This window comes from Cheilinus undulatus, linkage group 8, assembly GCF_018320785.1.
Source record: "Cheilinus undulatus linkage group 8, ASM1832078v1, whole genome shotgun sequence".
Taxonomy (NCBI): Eukaryota; Metazoa; Chordata; class Actinopteri; order Labriformes; family Labridae; genus Cheilinus; species Cheilinus undulatus.
The window spans coordinates 28,408,876-28,430,434 of record NC_054872.1 but is presented as its reverse complement, the minus strand read 5'-3'; the positions used below and the strand labels follow the sequence as shown (position 1 = coordinate 28,430,434).

General features: G+C 39.4%; 1 protein-coding gene across 2 annotated transcripts in view; it reads left to right on the top strand.

Moving 5' to 3' along the window:
- Window positions 1-1,097: 1,097 nt before the first annotated feature.
- galnt1 (UDP-N-acetyl-alpha-D-galactosamine:polypeptide N-acetylgalactosaminyltransferase 1) overlaps window positions 1,098-21,559 on the top strand; it is a 64,973-nt gene continuing 44,511 nt past the window's right edge. The window contains exons 1-2 of one of the 2 annotated variants that reach the window (XM_041793522.1): window positions 1,098-1,525; window positions 4,400-4,502. The gene's annotated coding sequence lies outside the window, so the exon portion shown is untranslated. The remainder of the gene's footprint in view (window positions 1,526-4,399; window positions 4,503-21,559) is intronic. The other variant, XM_041793520.1, reaches the window with a different exon arrangement.

Below are 21,559 nucleotides of genomic sequence, written 5' to 3'. Positions count from 1 at the left end.
GTTCTGCCACAAAAGACAAAATGTATCGACCACGAGTGGTTCATAAACTCAATAAAAGGGCAAATACTTTTGACAGGCACCATAAATAGTGATTACATTACACCTAAATGCCTATTCTCACCTATCAAAGTAAAAAAAAAAAAATACACATTCAATATACTGTGGCTAGATCTTAAAGTAAAATCCCTCTTCTAAAAATGGTATGGGCAAGTATTTTTCTAATACTAACATAGTGGGTGGGCCTATTGGACTGTCATGTCAGAGTTTTTAGCTATGTTAAGACCTGCAGCAATTATGTCCAATCCAAAACAGAAAATAGCCATGCCCAAGAGGTGAATGTTAACCACTTGTGCTAAAATCCAGTGTGCATCTGTTGACATTTGTCATCTGGACCCATTTTCTGAGCCTTTCAGAGGCCAAACCGTTTCTTTGGGCAGGCCTGCTTATAATCTACACAAGCAAATGAGACCATGAACAACTACACTGATTTTTTTATGTTGCATTATAGATGGCAGAAACCGCAGCAGCAAGGTAGGTGTCAGATGAACTGAAAAAAAAACTGTGCTGCCACAACAGCCCTTAGTTCAAAATACATTTCCCACAGCAGAGACTCCCCATGAGTGATGTATTAGACTGTTAAAAGATAGTATAGGATTTTTGGTCGTCAAGCCAAGGTAAGAAAAGCCATATAAAGTACCAAGGAGGACATCAAAGTCAAAACTTCTTCAATACTATTACAGCTTACTGTGTTTTGTAGGTGTTAATCATTGTATTATGTGTTGCTGGGGAGATTAGTTAATGATAAGAGGGCAAAATCTAGACCCACAATCTCGATTTTAATAGCTTTTTTGTTGAAAGCAATTTTGATGAAAAACGCAGTGCAAGACTTAGTACTTCGTTACTTTCTAATCTGTATCAGTGGCAAATGATAGCCTACATCCACCTTGATTGCTACTGCAGAAATCAACAGCATTTTCCCATTTCTGGACCATGCAAAAAACCATAAGATCAGTTGTAGTATTTCTTCCGGGTTGAGGGAGGGATGAGTAGTGATGCTGCCTCAGTTTGCTCCGCACATCCCTACCCTGGCTCCTCTCTCTCTCTCCCTCGCTCTCAGTCACACAGAGCCAGGCCAGGCAGGCAGAGGCAGCGCGTCCGCCCGGGGAGACCTAAACCCTCAACGCCGCACAGCGTAGAGCTGCCGACTGAACCGTAGCTTAGTCATTTTAACGCCCTTTTAAAATGGACGCCTCTTCTAATACTACATTTTGACACTGGACTGCGCTGTTGTTACCGCGTTCAGCGGGAGAAGAAACCTCCTCTCCGGTTTGCTTCTCTTTGAGGTAACTGGCTCGCCTCGACGACATAAGGAGAAGACCACACTCCCCCCATCGTTAGCTCGCTAAGCTAGCTACGCTAACTTAGCCGTGATACTTTGAACCGTATCGGCGTCTGTTTTCTGCCTCGAAGCTAGCCTGCGGTGTCCTGCGCCACAGCAGTGGATTGGGGTGGCCTGTCACTCAAGGTATGTGAATAATACATTCATAAACACCACATTATTGATATTTATTTTAGATTTTGAAGCCACACTAGGTATAGCGGGCTTGTGAACGTTATCCAGAGTGGCGCTATGGCAGGGAGCTTCTTGTTGACAGAAGCAGCCAAGCAACGGGGATGTGATGCGACTCACCGTTAAGCACACATTATGTCACTTTGCTTTTCTGCTATTTAACCGTCAATAGCTTTCCAACAACCAGCCTCCAAAGAACTGAGTGGAGAAAGCCTGCCTTGTCTGTGATATTGAAGCTTATCAATACTTCTATGTTAGCGTTTACTTTTGGTTTCTCGTGAATGGGCCACTGCCAGGATAACATTATCTTACAGTTGCCGCATTTGACTGCAGCGACTTTTCCAACGGTCTATTCAAACGACTGCTGAGACAGTTAGATGACGCCCAATAATGATGATAACCCTTTCCCCAATGTCCTAGTTTATAGTAAACCCGTTGTTGCTAAATTGCCTTTATGTGTGCTCGTCTTCCTGGTGAACGCTTCCTTATTTCTCTGTGAACATATTCGGAGCTTCAGCCTGGAAAGATGAGCTGTACTCCCGGAATTTAACCCCTGGTTGCTCCCGGTTGTGTGTCCTGTGTCCTGAATAGAGGTCAGATGATTTAGCTTAGCCTAATAGTAGGAAACTAACCAATATCTGGATCCTCCCATATTTGCTTGACTGCCTTTTTTAGGGCCTTCTTCATCTGTACTACAGGGGTTAATTACAATTCATGTAATTCAATCTCCAAGAGACCTTTTATAGGGTTTGGGGGATGCTTATAGGGCCTAACGTATTTGTGCTTGCGTGAGAAAGTGAGGCTCATTGAGAGAATGAGTCTGCATGGGTGAGCACGCATTAACAGTAATTATCTCAAAAGAAGATAAGAAAATAGATTCACTATCAATCCTGCAAGAGTCCGTGGCTACAGAAAGGAGCAGATGAAGATGTAGCATTGACAGGAAACCAATTATATTAATCTGTCACAGTCCATAAAGGGGGTTAGGCAAGGAGTATGTTTTATTTATCCCTCGTGTGTGTGCGTGTGTGTGGCTTTGCCTGTACATGTGCAGCAGTAAAATATGCTGTGTAGCTGGAGGGAAGCTGCAGTGTTTGTGCTACCTGTAGCTTTGTCCCATGGTGTCTGAACATGAGCTTTGATCATGCTTTGAGAACATACAAGTTAAAAGCTAGATTACATTACAGAAGCTCTGACTTACCTAAGGAGGTTGATGAAATGAAATGCCTTGGTTGTGAATGTATACAGAACAAGAGGACTTCTCAGCATGCATTTTCCTGATCTGTGTAATAAAATGGATCATATTAAGAGCTTTTCCTCGAGGTATGTACGAACTCAGCTCTGTGTTAAGGCACGTCTGTCCAGCATGAAAGGAAATGAATCATGTTCCTCATTTCAAGGCCGTGGAGTCGGCATGATGCGTTTCCTGCCCTGTGTGTGTTGACTGTGTGTTCAGGCGTCAGGAGATGAGCTTATTTTTGTGTGTTTTCTGCTGCATGGAGGCTGCTGTAAGGCATTTGCTCATTTGGATCGTTGTTTTGAAGCCACACTTAGCAAGTCAAATAGTTAGGATTAAAGACATAGGTTTGTGTGTGAGAAATGAATGACATCAGTGCTTTGGTTGTGCATTAACACATGTGGGCATGTGTCGAGGTACGTCACTGTGGCTTTAGCTCATAGGCCATGTGTGTAACTACAGTGTAATGTTTATACAGGTGGTAACTATGATAATAACAGCATGCTGGGCAACATTATCAGTTAAATATTGATTTGAATAATACCTTTTTGTGCATTCTTAATCAGGATGATGCATTTCCTTTGTATTGCCTCACACTGTCTAAAGTAATAGGTTTAATGTTAAAAATCTTTGATATTAGATTGTAATTCTTAGTGTATTTGTTTGTCATCTGAGGTGGCCATGCTACATTTATTGCTCCGAGAGGATTTGGAACAATAGCCCTATTCTGGCCCATGTCTCCGGAGGGAGGCAGCAGTATTCGGCGTTCCCGGCACTCTCTGTGCCACTGAGGCTTGGTTTGGGATTGGGTTTCCACAGCCACCTGGAGCTCTGAGCACAGGAATGCCATTGTTCCTTCGTCCAGACTATTGCCGGATCAGACACACATGCAAACACACACATCAACGCAAACTCACTCACACCCCTATTAAACAGGATGCAACGTAGGCTAATACTGGCTGAAAACTTGGGTCACCTGGATTTTGTGATGCAAAAAAAAAAGCACAGCTGCTAAGATCCAACATCAGCAGCAGAGAAATATACCAGTCTTAGCATCTGGTTAGAATATTTGGCTACAGAGCATGATAAAAATAGGTCAAATTCCTTGTAATTTCACTTTTTGTTTGTTTTCAACTAAAATGATTAACATTCTTGAGACTTGGCATGAATGAGAAGCAGTTTAAAATGTAATCAGCGCAGAAACAATTGCTCAATTAACAAATAGGTTGCTTTATATACAATCAATCAACAGTACAGCGGAGAAGCATTTAATTATTGTAGCCATTTATCATGCAAAAATGTTTTCCTTCAGTGTGAGGAATTTGAAGCCTGAGGCAGAGAGAAACTGTGATGACAAGTTGACACAATTGTTTGCAATTTTCTAAACCAAACTTTGGATGATTTAGAGATTTTAAGATAATGAAAATTAAATTGACTTGCAGACTAAATTAACAAACAAGCAAGAGAAACTGTGACCTTGAAATGATTTATAAATTCATTAATGTGGATTCATAATGCCAAAGAGAAATTGGAGGGAGCTTATCTGTTCCAGCCAGTAAAATGTCACCCTGACTTTGTTTTTTTCCCCTCAGTTTCTTCAATCAAGTCCTCCTCTCTCTAGGAAACATTGAACAATCACCAGTGTCACCAAGACATGTTGTTGCTGAATACTTCCTTGCCAGCTCCTTCTCAAAGGTGGATTATGTTTTTTGGATGTTGTGTGATCACAAAGCTCATCAGACAGACTCGTGTCAACTCTTTGCTTCTGTGGTTTTTACAGGTTACACTGCTATAGAAGAAGCTTAACTTGCCTCTCTGATGTTCATTTCTCCGTGTGCCACAACATCAAATTTAAAGTCTTTTTTTAGCCCTTAGTAGAGAAGAGATAGCAGATAGTGACAGGAAATTTGTAGTATGTTAGATTGGGAAATTACATTCAATAAGGTCCCAGGCTTGCTTGATAAAGTGTAGCCAGCACAGAAACTGACTCCGGATGTAAAGAGCTTGTTTAGCTAGATCAGATACGGCCGAGAGTTAAATGGTTGATCTTCAGACAAAGTGAGAGAAACAGAAAAGGAGACTGAGAGATGAGAGGGAGAGAGAGATAGCCATCAACAGCATTTAGTATTTTTTTTCTTTGTCCTTGAGGGTTTGCCAGCTGGGGGTTCAAGTTTTGTGTCAGTGTTTGTGTGTGAATGTGCATATGTGTATGTCCTCTAGCTTTCCAGTGGGTCACATTAGGGATAGAGTTGCACAGAAGTGGGTCAGTCAGTGCCACCAGGGAGACTTGCCAGCTCTGCACTCCCTCTCAGGCTGGGACCAACTGAAGGCCAGTAAGAACATGTAAACCTCAGATGTGTGAGCATTCATTGTTTGTGAGATTGATTGTTGCGCACATGTGATATGTTTCATTCACTGCCTTGTTCGCTGTACTTTGATTCCTCATAAACAGCTTCTCTTCAACTGTAAAGCCTTCAAGACAACAAGAGCAGCTGGCCTGAGCCATGGTGCAGGATGTTCAGACTGCATATAGAGCTTCTACACATGATTCAGAGCCTGTCACACACTGTGTGTCTCAGCTGGATGGACACACTGTTTCTGCTGGCGTAATGATAAGGAAATAGGATTTAGCCCAGTATTCAGCTGAGGTTTATTTCATCTCTTTGCTGCAGTCCTTTGTTTCCAGCATTGGTTCTCCTTCATCGAGGAATGAATGGTCTATTTCTGTTCGCAGTTTGCTCGCCTGTACATCCCTGTTGTTGCTGTTGAATAGAGGAGACATCATTAGGTAGTAAGTCGACAGTAATTTAAGCTCAGCACAATTCTAAATTCTAGAAAAATATGGAAGAGATCACTCCTCACTTCAGTTTAATATACGTAACAGCTGCTGCTTCATTTAAAGCCATTTTTAGATAAGCCTGCTGGATAATGTCAGAAAAATGAGTATGTCTATACCCATATTCTGCTGCCTCTGAGCATGTGTGGTTATAGTTTAAATGGTCTGCAGCAAAACATGCTCTGTAATTATTATTATTTACAAAACTTGATGGAGGAACTTTCTGGGGTGAACTCAAATCTGTGATGCATCATTGTGGTTTGGAATACATAAATATTTTGAAGAAGCGAGTCCAAACTTGTAAATGATCTGCATTCCAGCAAGTGAATGATGGTTTCCTCGGCAGACACTGTGACTTGTTTATTGTTGTCACTGAGAACTGGGTGGAAATGTCAGAAACATTCACAAGAGTCGAACACTCATTCAGCAAAGATGTTACACTCCATGAAATTTTAATTGATACATTTTCTTTTGTTTGAAAATGGAAATGCTGTCAAACTACTGGTTGGTTTTGTGCTTCAGAAAAGGGAGATACCCATTAAAAAATTATTTCGTTTCTTTATTCATACCCTTTTTACTGCCTGTGTTGTCTGATTTCCCATCGTGGGCTTTAAAGGCTCTGGTTAAGAAAGTTTATAGAGATACCAGCTGTCACACTAGTGAGGGAGACCGTAAAATCAAAGGTTAAGGACTGATAGCTTTCCTTTACTCAGGGGCAGCAGTTGCTCAGTCTGTTAGGACTTGAGTTTGGAACCAGAGGGTTGTCAATCCAAGTCCCAATCATGTTAAGTCTGGATATAAGTCTGGTAGCTGGAGAGGTACCAGTCCATTTTCTAAGTACCGTCAAGGTGCCCTGGAGCAAGGCACCAGCTCTCGAACAGCTCATATGGTGCATCTTCACTGGCAACTGCACTTTGACATCTTTCTATTAGTGCATGCACATAGAACTAGGGTTGGGTATCATTAGGGTTTTTTCTGATACCAGTGCTAAATTAATACTTTTTATAATGTACTGGTGCCTTAACAGTGCCTGAATTGTTACTTTTGAAAGGAAAAAAGTGTGTTGAAAGTCAGCAGAAGAATAAAAGCTGTCTGGCTATCATAAATGATTCGCAGAAACATCTGGATGCCAGTCAAACGTGGAATTTGATCCTCCAGCAAGCTCCATCATTCACAAAATATGACGGCACTTGCCTTTTGTCTTGTCACTCTTATTGGTGTGTAGTGAACGTGACAGACAAAGCATTCATCAAGGCACCTTCAGAGAAATTTTTCAAAAAGTTCTGCCCTTCCCAAACACGTTGGATTGGATTGAATTGGATATCAATGAATGTGATATACATCCTGAGATAGATATATGAAACAGTCAATCTAGCGTATGTGGTTAGTTGATTATGGGATTTTAAAAACTATTTGTTCTGATGGAATTTTAACACTTTTTAAATAATACTTAATCTGCATAATTTTTCCAGTAAAGTCAGCTCATTTGTATATTTTATTTAATCCAACCTCCTCTTTCATTTAGTTTATTGATCTGTTACAGAAATAGATTAGTATGAAACTTCAGATTAAATTTAGTTAGTGGCAAATATATCAGTTTTAAAGGTATTATGTTTTTGCTGTGTTCTAGAGTTAAGAATAATTAAATTACAAAATTTATGATGATGACTCAGAACTGCACAGTAGAGGCTGGACAAGAAGAATTGCCTGTGCTAACCGTACAAGGGAAAAGACATTGCAGAATTCAATATGTATGTTAATTTTGAACCTTACTCCCATTTATGTTGCCAGTATCAGAATCCTCATTCCTTATACATCTCTAAGTGTCAATACAGCTTTATAAGCTTCAGTGAAATCCAGCTGGACCTAAATTTGTAATGAACTTGTTGTTGCAACACTAACTGGCTTTCGCTTTAGTACTTCTACTTATCCTATTATGGGTTTGACTTCTTATTCTGTGCTTGCATTGTAAAATGCAGTAAGAGGAACTCGTAACACCTGAACAGAATAAAGTCACTTAAACTGCATCAGCTTCATCTGGTGTTATCCAATAACTACACCAGGATAAGCTCAGCTCCAACAATAACTGTCTTTGTAAGAGAGTGCTGGTCAGGTCTCCCTGTGTTGCTTACAGCACTGGTTCCCAACCTTGGGTCCGGGACCCACTGGGGGGGGGCAAAAGATCTTAAGGGGGGCGCAAGGTTTTGCCTGTTCTGAGGCTGCCAAAATTAGATTTGCAAATATTGACTAAAACCATGATAAAGCAGTTATTAAGTAGTTTATACAAAGGTCTTTTGATAAGAAAAGCATGCATGGGTCTTTTTTAGGGTTTTTAGGGTTTTATCAGTGAAGCAGTGTGTCACTTTTTTTCCTCTCTTTGGTCCTGGGGGGGGGCTGCTTTTCTGATGCACATGTAGCGGGGGGCTCCAAGGAAAAATCGTTGGGAAACACTAGCTTACAGCATCTGTTTCAGACTGAGAAATGACCCAACAGGAAGAGACATGGTTGTCATGGCGACAGCCCTGCTCCTTGCCCAAAACCCCCCTGTGCACACGCCATAAGAGGAAGTGGAATACGTCCAATTTCTGCTGACTAGTGGAGAAACAATTGTCTGACAGACAGATGTCTCTCATCTGCTCAGTCTGACGTTTTTGTTTTGGGGCCTTCTTTTTTTTAAATGTTTCTGACACTATTTTATTTGTACAACAGACACATGAACAATAGGACTGAAGTCAACCAAAGAAAAACTGGCTGAAATGACACCCTCTCACCGACCAGTAAAAATTTGTCAATTAAAAAAACGTGCACATTATCTGAGTAATCTCTGGATTAGCCTAATCAGTCACAGTCTAGACAGTCCACTTTGGCTTGTGGTCCAAATTAACTGACAAATAAACACAAGCTTTTTCAGCATACTGAATTATTGTGTTATGACTTAATACTATTATACATTATCATGCATCATATGTTGTGCAGACATAACAATTGACTTACCATGCATCAGCCTATGTTTGTATCCATATGATTTCTGTGATCTTTGCACAATAACTTTTAAGAATCATTTATAACCCCAATTTAAAAAAAGTTTGGCTGTTGGATTAAAAAATGTAATAATATGCAAATGTCATGAATTAATATTACATTCACAATAAAACAATATATCAGATGTTGAAACTCTGACATTTTACCATTCTTTGAAAAATGAAATACTAGGTCATTTTGAATTTGATGGCAGCGGCATATCTCAAAAAAGTAGGGACAAGGCCATGTTTAACATTGTGTGACACTCCCTCTTCTTTCAACCACAGTATGTAAACATCTGGGAAGTGAGGAGACCAGTTGCTGGAGTTTTGGGAGAGAAAGTTGTCCCATTCTTGTCTGATGTAGGATTCTGGCTGCTCAACATTCCTGGTTCTTCTTAGCAAAAATTTTCATTTTATGATTTGGCAAATGTTTTTGATTGGTGAAAGGTCTGCATTGCACGCAGGCCAGTTCAACACCCAGACTCTTCTTCTGTGAAGCCATGCTGTTGTGATTGATGCGGTATGTGGTTTAGCATTGTCTGTCTGAAATATGGAAGGCCTTCCCTGAAAGAGATGTGGTTGCTGTTGATGAAAGCATCTGTTGCCCTAAAACCTCTATACACTCTTCAGTATTGATAGTGCCTTTTCAGATGTGTAAGCTGCCCATGCCAAAGACACTAATGCAACCCCATACCATCAGAGATAAGGTATGCACGATATTGGATTTTTACCGATATCCGATATGCCGATATTTTAAAACTCATTTTGGCCGATACTGATATTTAATTACATTTTTCCTCTGTAAAAAACACCAATTCCATCCTGTACAACAAATGTATTTTAAATTATTGGTAGTCTTTTTTTTTTTTTTTTTAGAAACTGACAGAACTTTTGTATCTTTTTTTTTTTTTTTTGAAATACAGCCATACACTAATGAAAAACTTACAGTCATGTCTTTGGGTTACATGTGAATTACATGCTTCATGTATTTTTAACAGCACAGCCAAAGTCATCCACATCTTTGAGGGCAGTAAAAAACAGCAAAATAACCCGCTGACACTGAGCTCCACAGTGAAAAAAAGGATAGCTTATAAATTTAGACTGATTCTCCTTATTACTCAGCCAGTTTGCAGGATGACTCCCTGAGATACGCCTGACAAAGTGCTTTAAATGACAACAAAAAGATTCTTAAATGCAAAAAATACAGCTATAGTTCAGAGCTTAAATATGCTTTAAAATTTTTGAGACTCGAGATGAAGGACAGATATAAAACTGAAGTAGTTCTCCTCATTCTGCTTTAAACAGCACAAACTAACTAAGCAACCAAGTTTAATTGGCATTTCACTGTAAACAGCTCTGTAACAACTCAGTGACACCCACATCTCCAATGCTGGAGACAGGACACCTTCGTGGACCTTCGAATGTGGAGACTTGGCACACAGAAGTCCATCATTGCTTTTGCCATGTTTCGCGCACTGTCATGTAGCATGACATGCACGTTCTTAATCTCTATTTTCCATATCAGAAACATATTATCAAAAACAGCTGCAACTGCAGCTGCTGAGTGAGCCCTCCTGTGAGTGCAGGACAGGCTTTTTAAGAGTGAAATCCTCATATCCACTGAGGCAGTGAGGCTCAACATGCTAACAGGACGGACACTTGATGTCCATATATCCATGGTGAAGCTAATATGTTTAGCTTTAATGAGTGACTGGAAACAAAGTTTTGTAGTTCAGGTAAGGCTATGAATGCCTGCTAGGAGATTCTGCTTATTGTCAAAGCACTTTGTAAACCTCTGTTTCTACAGGCGCTATACAAATAAAGTTTATTATTATTATTAGAACGTAGCCGGGCTTTAAATGCATCATTAGCCTGTGGAAGCCAGCTGAAAGGCTGATTATCAAGAGCTATAGATTCAATGGTTTTCTTGTTCAGCTCCTTACCTTTGGGTGGTCGCTGCTGTATTTTTTAGCTTTGTCGAATGACTTAAGTAGAGGCTGCTGATGAGTTTTCCCTGGCACAAAGTTTTGTCATTCTTTATCTTAAGAAAGTCCTTGTAGTCATCAGGGTGATGGTTTTTTAGATGCAAAATCAAACTGGTGGTGTTGGAGACGTGTTGCCGAACTCCTTCACGCATCACATGTACTTTAAAAGCGATGCAACCAGCTACTTTGCAGAAAGAAAGAAAAATTTCAAAAATACTGTTTTCAACATTGGCATCAGCTATATTTTTATTTCAAACAGCAGTATTGGTATTTGTCCTAATTCTCACAGTTGTTGCATCTCTCCTCTTTTGTTATTTTATTAATCATGACATGCTTTTGTCAGATTGTAATGACTGTGTTGTATGACTCTGCAGGTAGTTCATTTTACATTGGTAAATGTTAATTAAATTAGTCTTAATTAATGAACTAAACAGGATATAGGTGAGAGGATATCTATGTGTTTGAAACCAGCATTATGCCAAGGATAAACCTAATGCACAAAGTAGCTACTGAATGATCTTTACTTTGTTTAATAGGCCTATGTCAAATATGATTAAAGTGAGGTGAGCTTGTTATGCCTAAGCGTTACCTGTTTGAACTTTGTCTTACTGTCATGTTCAGCTGCTGCCAAGTCCACTTTTCTTCCACTGATGCCACCTAAGTAAAAATAATATTCCACCAGTAGGCACACCATTCCACCATCCTGTGTGGTTAAATCGGCCTATTAAATGGATCCACATTAAGATTCAGGCATTGAATAAAGCAGCAAATTTAAGCCACATTTTAAGATGAAAATCTTAGTCTTGGAGATTAAAGTTTAAACTTTGTTTGATAAATTCAATGTATGTACAAAATTAAAGTTGTAAGTAAAGATTTTAATACCGAAATTGTAATTGAAGAAATTAGAGAAAGGCTTATACAGACAGTTATTTAAGTGGACAATTTGTAGACTCCTTTCATTTGGAGGGTTTATTCTGAATGTCCAGTGTTTGTATCATTAACAAGTTATTTCAATAAAATAAAATTAACACATTACAGTCTTTGTAACAGTAAGGATTCTGATAGAATACATTCATAGTACAAGCAGCTTATCTAAACCATTATCCTGTCTGCAAGCAACAGCCTAATTATCAGCCTACTGTATTTTGGCCTAATATAGGTCATCATCACAATTCAAAATACCCCATCTAACCATATATTCAAATTAAAACTTTTGTAATTTATTCCTACAATCTCTCAAACTTACTGCTTTGATCTCAGAAAGATAAGACTATCATTATTTAATAACCTGGATCTTTTAATATTACATTTATTTCTAAATCTTGTTTTTTTTTCTTTCATGTAGCACTTATACTACATCCTACACTATTTTGCCTCTGAATCAGTGTAACTTGAAGAAATACTACTTATGTTTATACTCACTGTTTGTCTGCATGTGTATTTCTAATATGTACGAGTGGGCCTCTTGTTTTCATCTGTTGCCATGGTGACTCATTGTATCGGGCTTCATTGATGATGGTTTTTAATGGTCATGTTGCACAAGCTGAACTAACTCAAATTTTCTGTTGTGAAGCTGAAAACTCATGAGTTTTTCAACAGAGGGTAGATCAACTCAGGACTCAGGGTGAGACTCAGAGTTTGTTGAACCTCCTCATGAAATAGGCTCCTGGATAACCTGCTGCTGCACGTTCGCTCTTTTTCTGTCTCTCTTTGCAGGACTGATTAGATCTTGGTTGGTATCGTGCTAATCAGCCAACAACTGGAGAGTGTCAGTCCAAAAAAACAAATCAAAAATCAGTTGAAAGCTCTGATCATTATAGGCTAAATATTACCCTCAAAATTATTTCTGTTGTTAGTCACTGAGCTTGCTGAATTTATGAAAGTGGGGGAAAAAAGAAATCTTTCAACGTAGCCTTTTATTTTACTGTCAAAGATTTAGACCTTTGAAATGTTAACATTGGTTCAAAAAGTAAAATATTTACAAACCGATCATTTAATTCAGCCAGGATTATTTGGTTTTACTGGTTTTCTAATTACACAACTGTTAAGTCAGTTGTGGGTTTTTAAAGATTTAAAATGCATCTGTGTGGTTAAGAGGCATCTTATTCTCTCATAGCATCCCTCTGCTCTGTACTTGACTAGCATAAGCATCCTAATTAAGGGCAAAAAGGAAAGGTATGTGGAACATCAAATCAGATTAGTTTTCACCTTTAGCTTGTTTTTAAATCCTTTCTCTCAACACCGTTACTTATTTGCCATTTTGTTTGCTGTTTTGTTGTAGACTGTATTAGCATCTTACAAGGACCTGTCAACCCAAACAGATACAATAAAATAAGATCTTTAAAAAACAGAGAAGAAATAAACAGCATGACTAAAATGACAAAGGTGGAACAGAAATACCAAGGTTGTTTGGATCATGAAATTTTGCAAAAACAACTGTAGGCAGAGTGTGTCCCCGAAATGCAAAGAACTGATAGTTCAAAAAGAAGTAGAGGAGGGCAGAGAGGACAAACCCCTGCTGTGGCTGCTGCTCTGCACTCTGTCTTTGTTGTGTGACAGAGAGAGCTATCTGCCCCAGGCTCACCCTGACCCAGGTACTGTACACAGCTCCCCCCTGGGCACACACAACCATCCATCTCCAGCTCCTATCTGCTACCAGGCTGCTCCTCTGACTGACTGCCTACATGTGTGTGTGGGCTCCCTGTGTTTGTGTGTCAGGGGACTCTTTGAGTGCAGTTGTTCTGGCCCGGTCACACTGATAGCCGTATCAACAGTTACTCCTGGCTGATGGACTGCAGAACAACAGGCCCTTTGTTTTTTCAGTGTGTGTGTGTGTGTGCATGCGGGCGAGTATGCTAAGCCATCAGAAATTGCATTTCTACAAGCCACAAATGTCAGATGCACTGTGCTCATGTATCTCGGGAATGTGTGTGTTGTGTGTGTCAGTGTGTGCGTGTTTGTGCTGCAGTGTAATCTGCCAGAGGCTGGGATGTGGGTCAGTGTGGCTGCAGCTCTGTAAGGAGGGACAGCAGCAGGATACTGCCTCTGTGCTTACTGTAGGGGGACAGGCAGAGTGAAAAATTAACAAAAAAGATAGCGTAAAAACATATCAAGGGACAATGTGCACTTTGCTCTTGAACTTTGATCTTTTAAAATTTGTACCTTTTATGAGTGTGCTCACTTGGGTTTGGACAGAATATCAGAACCATATCATCACCCTCACTTGTGTGGCACAATCGTCAAACTACAGGTGCCAGACATTCATATTTTATTTAAACAAAAATACAATTTGTCACTTCTTAATGACTCCTTGTGGTGGTATTAATGACATGAATATGGATAAAATGGACAGGAGTTAATTGTCTAAAGAAGACGTTGACATCAGTGCAGAAGAAGAAGACGGCAGGGTATGCTTGACAACAAGAAAAATAAGAGATGATGTGAAATCTGGAGGGAAACTGACACTAAGTTAATAAATTAGGTTAATCCATTCATTAATACTCAAATTGCTTTTTAGGGACATGGTTTCTTAGGTCATACATTGTTGTAGAATGGCTATATCATATTGTTATCCTAGCTCACATATCAGATATTGCATATTGCATCATACTCTGTCATGTCAGATCAGATCATGAATTACCCCGGATGTTCACAGACCTTAAACACAGCACTTAGGTTGTTTAACTGATTAGACCCATGTTTCTGTGTACTTTGATGTATGTGTTTGAAACATTCAGACATGCAGCTTACAGAGCTAGCCTGATGAAAATAGGATCTGAAGAGGTGTGGTGTTAGAAGTGGAGATGAAGATCTGTCTGCCTTCTTAATAAGGGTAAATTAGAAACCGCACTGTCAGCTTAGTCATAGGGAAATTTCACCTGCAGCCACTAAACCAAAGTTATTACTGACATTTAGAGCTCACAGTGAGGGCTTACTGGAAGTTATGTAAATGGACTTGAGCTTGTATAATGCTTTTCTAGTCATCTGGCTGCTCAGAGAGCTCACACATACCCATTTACACCTATTCACTCCACATTCATACAGTGATGATGATGGCTGCTATGGGGAGTGGCCATTTGTTTGAGCCAGTCCTTTTCACACACATGCATACACCACTGATACAGCACTGGGAGCAATTTGGAGTTAAGTGTCTTACCCAAAGACACGTAGACGTGACAGCAGAATCCAGGGATCAAACCGTTTGAGAGACAACTGACTCTACCTACTGAGCCACAGATCTTGGACTGTGTGCATTTGTATGATGCTGTTTACCTTTTGGCATAGCAGCTTGAATGCAGTTTGGTGTCATGGTTAATGTATAATATATGCTTTATAAGAAGAGCCGATAGCTGTTCTAGATCTTAATTTTACTGCATCAAAGTGTTGTGAAAGCATGACCATAAAACTAGGGCCTCCAGTGGGTTTAATGTGTACATGTCGGTGAGAAAGCATTTTTAGTCATTTTAGTGACTTGTGATAAATTTGGTCTTTTGCAATGTGGTAAATGTGAATACTCCTATCACGCTAACGATGAAGTTGTTATTAATCATGCAGCCAATGATAAAAGACTCTTAATAATGAGCTCAGTGAATCTTGTGTGGGGTTTTACTTGGCAGTAAGCTATTGATTGTCAAGTTTGAAAATAAACATGCACTCAGTGGTGTAAACTTCTTGTTAAAGCTCAATAATTAGCAGCGTTACTGAAGATAAAGCATACAAACAGATTGGTCAGTCACATGATTGCAGCTATTAATATGTCTTATTTGTAGATAAATGGCTTTTAATGTACTGTTTGAACAGTTAGATTTAAATATCATTCACTACCGTGGAAAAATGTCAGATGTGCTTTTTTGTTGAAGGCTGTTGATGGATATTTTACACACTCGCCGGGACTCAGCGGGCTCAGCTCAGACGCTTTATTGTGTGGGGTCTCCAGATGTCTTCTGCACATGAATCATGTCACCTGAACTCTGTGCCTATTAAAGTTGTGGAACATTAAAAGCACTTACTTGGCATTGTAGGAAAAAAGGATCAGTAATGTTTTTGCAGTATAAGCAGATAAAAACAGCCCCTGTTCTCCTGAAAATGAGTTAACCCCTAATACTCTGCAGTAGAGATAGATCTCAAAGCTGAAAGTCTGTGTCAATAAATCATCATTATTAATGGTAGTAATGAAACTGTGTAATCGATTTTAAAAATGCAGTCTAAGTAAAAACTAAAGTGTTTTCTCAGCAGATTTTGCTCTACAGACTTTTACTCAAACAAAAATGTATTCAGAACAACTCTGAGTGTTGAAACATGGGAAAACTATGTTAAAATCTTTTAAAAGAGTATGAATTTTTGAATTCTTAAGGTGATATTCCCGGGCTTTGGGGTTCTGCTGATGTCAATACCGATCTGGTAATAGTGTTAAATGAATAACTTTTTGTGGTTCTCACATAGAAACAGTTTAGTGCTCTGTTTCCTTTTGTTTTTCCCGTAGTCTTTGTTAAATTAGTTAAACATAGTTAAACTGATTGTTGTAACAGGAGCTGTGCATGAATTGCTTGTAGTCTTGAAGGTTGTTGGTCTAGTAGTGTGAAATACATCCAGACTGCTTAACCCTTGTTGTTAGCGTCCTCCATGGTTTGTACAGGTCTACTGGAGGAGTGAAGGCAGTGATGTAGCATGTGCATGAGCTTGCTGGAATCACAGAATAGCATAGAACTCAGCTGTATAGATCAGCCTCAAAAATTGGCCCCAGGGATTGTCCCATTTTCATTGATATCCTGTACAGCTATTTGAGTCAGGTTCAGACTGATATCTGATATCAGTATCAGATCCAGCATCCCTAATTTTGTCTTTCATAGTTCCCAAATGTTTTTTGCTCATCGTGCATCATCAACACCAACAATGTAGTACTATAGTTGTAATAATTATTAGTATGTAAAATTCTGTCATCAGGGAGCTCTCAACCAAAACAATGACACAATATGACAAGTGCAGACAAGAGCTGCCCTGCTCCAACCATAGCCGCTGATTACTTCTTGTTTTGAATATAGGACTTTGTTCAATAAAAAACACTCCTCATGAGGTGTATTTATTTACAAAACAGATGACTGAAGTTTTCTCATTCTTTTTCATAATGAAGGAGAAATGCATTGAAAAAGGCAGTAAGGGAATAAGCATGTGCGCTGGAACGATGCTTGAGTGCATGCACACTCACTCGCTTGGACTGATTCCAGCGCAATGTGGAAGTGCCTTTTTTGCTGCATTTCTCCTCATTATGAGAAATTTATCATTGGAAACAAAATGTCAGTTTTCTGTTTATTGAACTGACTCCCCAGTTAAAAACAAGAAGTTGTATTAAGAAGGAGGTCATGGAGGTGGGCGGTGCTGATCAGTGCTGGTCTTAAACGCCGGCTCAGACTGAACAAATTCAGCTGGATTTTGGCCCAACTGCAACATCACAGCTCATCATCAAAACTCTGGCCTGATTTTGCATGTTACAGAGATAAGTTTGAGCTGTTGAACTCAAAAACCCTATTTCAGCCCCCATAAAATGGTATGCCCCTTTATAATGATGAAAATTAAGAATGTCTGTGTCTCTGAGAATTTGAGGGAAATAGCTGAAGTACTGTAAGACCTCAGTCAAAAAAATAATATAACATAGTAATGGTCACTTTTTAAATTAATACTAATATTTCAGTGTGGAAATTGTACATACTGTGTTTATTATTGAGTGTCCATAAATACTTGATATACTTCAAAATTATGACTTTTGCAAGTACTACTTTTACAATTATTGGCTGGGGGGCACTTTTGGGCTTTAGGGTACTACAAGTGGACTGCGAGAGGCCTTTTACCTGATGTAAAAACCATAAATATAATTTCAAAAATTAGAATAAAGTCTTCAGTGATCATATAATACTTGATTTCATGTTAAATGGTTTTTTTTTACAATCCAAGAAGTTACAAAAAAGCCAGAAGATTGAACTTAATGTCACCTGTCACCCCAATGTGTGAATGTCCACTTTTCTGGATTTCTTTTGGTCTCATAGAGTGGGTGTCATGGTTTGACTGGTGCTGAATTAACTGGTGACATGCCATTAAACATTCAACTATACTGCATTAATGTTACTAGGAAAGGGTTTAGGGAATCACAACAATAGATTAATATTAGAAAAGAAAATATTGGTGACTCTTCAGATGTCTGTTTAAACAAAATTAACGCTGGTGGATTGTTAATTGTACTTAATGACTTGGCCAAAACTTTCTTGTGGCATTAATGGCTATGAGGACCAGGTATTAGCTTTAAAGTCCTCTGTTTATGAAATAAAAATCAGGAGGTAAATACTCTGAGTCTCATGTTATGATTAAATAATTGGTTTGGTGAACCTAAGAGGGTTTAAAGGTTTTTGGGGCCGCAGCGCACTGAAGTTTGGGAGCAGTTAGAACACTGCAAACAGCCAACTCCTGCTGTAAGACTGCTGCTGCTATAACTGTCTAGTTGTTTTTAGTACATTTAACATTACAACCAATGCAATATAATGCTAGTATCTTCTGTAAATGCTTAAACTGATGATTAGAAATGTGGGAGCAAAAAATAAACATGGCTCTGACTGTTACAATTTTTTTTTTTTTAATAAAGAGAAAATGTTAAATAAAGTTGACAGTAGAGACCATCCATTCACAAAGGCTGAGACTTTGCATCTCTACAGGAGATGGACATAGTGTAAAGAATTGCTAGAAGTCTGTTCTTGGTTGGGAATGTTGCCTGGAGTGTTTAAAACACACATCTGGGAGCATGCACACACTTAAGCTTGATCCTGTTAACACGGCTGCTGGCCACAGCAGAGACAAGCTGCCAGATATGGAGCAGAGAACAAATCAGACGCCCCCAGATGTCACCAAAACACACAGAGATTGAAGGGAAAGTTTTAGGCTAAATCTGTTCTGTCTAATCAGTCAGGACATGGAGGAGGAAAGGTAGCGATTGTGTGTATGTGAGTGTAGCGTGTATAGTGTGTATATACTGGCATCTCTCTCAGGCCTGTTAACAGTGCACCCCCCTGAACTACATTTTCTATGTAAACAGGAAGCGTATCTCTGTCTTTTTTGCCCTCCTTTCGTGTGTCCTTTTCTGTCCTCCCTTGGTCCCTCTTTGTTCTTCTTCCTCCACCCTCCCGTGAGTACATACAGTACATCTCAAAACTGACAGGTCCCCAGCTCCCATAGCACATCCTTATTATAGAAAGTAAAGCGAGCTGTTGTGTTACATCCAGGTTAAGTGTGACATATTGGCATGTCCAGCTGCTTCTTACCTATTTTTCTTGGTGCTCTATTCCTGGTATTCCTGTTTTTGCTCTCAGGGCTTCCCTTGGAAATCTGTCAGAAATGTTGAGCTACAGCTACACTTGTATGTGATGCTTTTGTTGTCATCTTTTGTTACTTTTCCTCCAGTTCCTATATAGCATGGATTCATTGCTTGTGCGTGCGTACTGGACTGCAGACTCCTCAGGGTCTTCCTTTCCCACACCACTGGAGACATGAGTTGTGTGACAGGGCAGGAGGCCTGCATCAAGGTGGTGGCTGCTTGCACAGGATTGACAGGGCACTGTTTGTTGTTGTCATCTTTGGATGCCCTCTGTTCCAACATGCACTACAAACAGAGTCTTGTTACACATGTAGAAATCCTGACTGGGAAAAAACACACACATGCTCACATTTCATGCTCTCAGCAAGCTATCACAGCTTTAAAAACACACCTTTCACTCTTACCCACTCTTTCCTCTGTGTCTTCCTCCAGCAGTCTTTAGAGAGAGCGGAACAGTTTGGTTTTATGCTTCACCATGGCTGGTTGGTCACGCTGTGTTCACGCTGAGTTTAGGGAATTGTGAAAGACTGATTTGACTGTCTGTTAGTTTAGGCTCAGCCCACACTACCCTTTAAACTGTCCAGAGCAAAGGTTGTTTCAGGGCTCCTCCACTTTGCCTGGTGCTTTAAAGGCCTAGAACCTGCACACTTTTGCACACCATCTTTTTCTTGCATGTTGTTATGTGAGAACATCATGCATAAACCATATGGTGTGTGTTTTAAGTCATTTCTGTAAGAGCATGTGCTTGCTTGCTTGCTTGCAGAGACTTCATCATCAGTCTACCCATGAGCTCATCCTCACTTCGGCATTTGTTAGGCTGGCTCTCTCGCTGTTTTCTTGGACGTATATCAGGAACTACGTAGACGCAGACTGACTGAGGGAGAGGCCTGCGTGGGAGCAGAGAGACACTTGGCCGATTCATTTGGGGAGTGTTCGGTTGGGTCAGCGATAGAAACAACAGTAGGGTGGGATGATGAAAGCCAAGCCTTTTGGCTCACATGCGTTCTTTGCATCGGTTCTCAGCTTGTCACAGCTGTTACGAAAAGGAGTCCAAAAAAGAGGAATTCAGTGAAGACTAGAATTGAAAGCAGAGAATTGGAGTCGCATTTAATTCTGAGACTTAATCTCAGGTTATCTGCTAAACAGAGTGCTCGCATTTAATTCTGAGACTTAATCTCAGGTTATCTGCTAAACAGAGTGCAGTTGTTCTCTTAACCAGATTGCAAACTAATGAAGAACAGAAAAATACTTTTATTGCAGACTAGGGGTGGGACAGAACTACTGATATGGAAATATGTCATCATCCTGATCGATGTGATTCATTAATTTAATCACTGGTGGCAAATATTTATATTTTATTGAAGACTTGATTGAAGTCTAAATATTAAAGTAAATATTATATAAATATTAAAATCTAATTCACAGCAATACCCACTCTTTCACCAGATGTAAGTTTTGGTGAGAAACTTAAATAGATCCGGATATTTGGAGATAAAATTTGTTGTCTTATAAAATATTTTCATGGGCTGCATAATGCAACTGAGTAAATGTATTGAGATTTGCACGCTGCTGAACAGGTTAAATATTTTTTCAGTGTGAGAATTTTTGTGTTTACATCATATAAAATATCACATGTAATAAATGAACCACCATATTGTGTTATTTAGTCATACATACTTTAAGACGCTCATTTCACTGCTCTTTGGGAGGTTTTTGTCCTACTTTGTTGAACAAAGTTAATGAAAGCAAAGCATGTTGATTGAATAAGGCAGACTTTTATGGTCCTTGTATTTTGTTATGCTGCCACCTTTATGGAGTCTCCATACTACATTTAGACAGACCAATGTTTGTGCACCAGTGATTTGACAAAATAGCATTGCTTAAGTTGATTTAGCAATTTAATTTCATATAAAAGGCCTGTGCTGTATGAGGCAAATATGTGATATGTGATAATGCTGTTCAATATCATAATGATGCTAAATTAGTGGTAAAGAACTGCGTGTGACATGTTTATATTAGCTGTATAGTTTCTCTACAAAGTACTGAATATCAAATACCACCCAATGAGTCGGTGGGAGTATGTTTGGTTACTTTAGTCCTGTCATCTGGTGATGCACACTTGTTCAGTGTCTGACAAGTTCCATAGCATGAGAGCATTTTTCAGACCTTATGCAAGGAGCTCTCCTGTGTGATCATCAGGGGAAAAAAAACAAAGTATTTTGGAGGCACACATTTTCCATCTCCAAGTTGTTAATGAAATGGACTGTTAGGCTGAGACAAGGCTCACAGGTCCTGCTGTACCACAGATCTGTAGTGGAAGAGTGGATCACAGATGTTAGCTGCTGGGCCACCTTTTCTCTCACTGAATGAAAAACTTTGGTGGGTTTTCAGCATAAACCTGTGGCCAGGCAAATCATACTTTGGATCTTTATGAGATTTTTAAATCCTGGCTTTTCAACGACACTTCCTGGGGCTTCGTCTCTGGCGAAGTGTTGTGTTACTGCTGCTGTAATCTTGTGGCATATTTTACTGATTACTGCATTTTGTTCAAC